This window comes from Crocuta crocuta, unplaced genomic scaffold (genome assembly GCF_008692635.1).
Source record: "Crocuta crocuta isolate KB4526 unplaced genomic scaffold, BGI_CrCroc_1.0 scaffold140, whole genome shotgun sequence".
Classification (NCBI taxonomy): domain Eukaryota; kingdom Metazoa; phylum Chordata; class Mammalia; order Carnivora; family Hyaenidae; genus Crocuta; species Crocuta crocuta.
Genome location: NW_027527775.1, coordinates 2027408 through 2028776, shown reverse-complemented (window position 1 = coordinate 2028776; position 1369 = coordinate 2027408).

The following is a 1369-nucleotide window of genomic DNA, read 5'->3' as shown; positions in this document are numbered from 1 at the left end:
GCCCCGCCCCATCAACCCTCAGTTTGTTCTCTGTATTGAAGAGTCTCTTACGGGTTTGCCTCCCTCTCTGTTTGAAACTATTTTTCCCCTTCCTTCCCCCATGGTCTTCTGTTAAGTTTTTCAAGGTCCGCATAAGAGTGAAAACATGTGATATCTGTCGTTCTCTAACTGACATATTTAACTCGGGGGAATTTTAAATCTTAGTAATATTAAAAAGTGACTACTGGGCTCATAAGAAGATATCGTTTACCCAGAGCCATAATTCATTTTATACACTATCTTCTCTGGACAACCACTGACCATCTCTCTCCTCACACCTTCCACCCTTGATGAAGGTCACACAGCACCCCAGTTCAGCGTCACCATTTTCCTTTTTTACTTTCCTCTTCTCCATTAGCATTACCGCCGCCGCCACCACCATCGTCATCACAGTGAGTGTTTACAGAGCACTTAGTGTGGTTGTTCACCTCCTTGTCTACAGGCTATGTGTACAATCCGAGACCCTTAGTGTGTGCCTGAAGCCGTGGGCAGTTTCCAGCCCTACTATGTGTCTCCTATGTCTTCTTCTGTACGTACATACCTATGATAAAGTTTAACTTGTAAATTAGGCACAGTAGGAGCCGGATAACAATTATTAATAACATGGAACAGTTATAACAACATACTCTAATAAAAGTTACGTGCATGTGTTCTCTCTCCCTCCAAATATCTTATCGCACTGTACTCAGCCTTCTTCCCGAGATGCTGTGAGATTAGAAATGCCTACATGAGGAGAGGAGGAGAGGTGAATGATGCAAGTGTTGTGATGTCTATTAGGCTGTGATGTCTATTAGGCTGCGGGTGACCTGAGGATACTTCAGGAGGAGGATCGTCTGCTTCCAGGCGGTAGTTGACCACAGGTAACTGAAGCTGCCGAAACCGCGGAGAAGGGGCTCTACTGTGTGTGCCAAGCACAGTATTAGCTCATTTAATCCCCTCAACCTTCATTACTGTGGGTAGCTCTATTATGACTCACTGTTTAAAACGTTTTTTAAAGTTTGAGAGAGAGAGAGAGAAAGAGAATGAGTGGGGGAGGGGCAGAGAGAGAGGGACAGAAGATGCTAACAGTCTCTGTACTGACAGCAGCCACCTCAAGACAAGGCTAGAACCCCAGACCGTGAGATCATGACCTGATTCAAAGTTGGATGCTCAGCCAACTGAGCCACCCAGGCGCCCCTATTATTCATATGTTAGAGATGAAAATACTCAGCACCGAGCTGTAAAAAAAAGTGGCCAAAATAAAATTTAAATTCCTAACAGTCTGGGCAATGGCTAAACACAAGGCCGTCTTGTTTATTCAGTGTAATTCCTACTTGTTGACTTGTCTTTC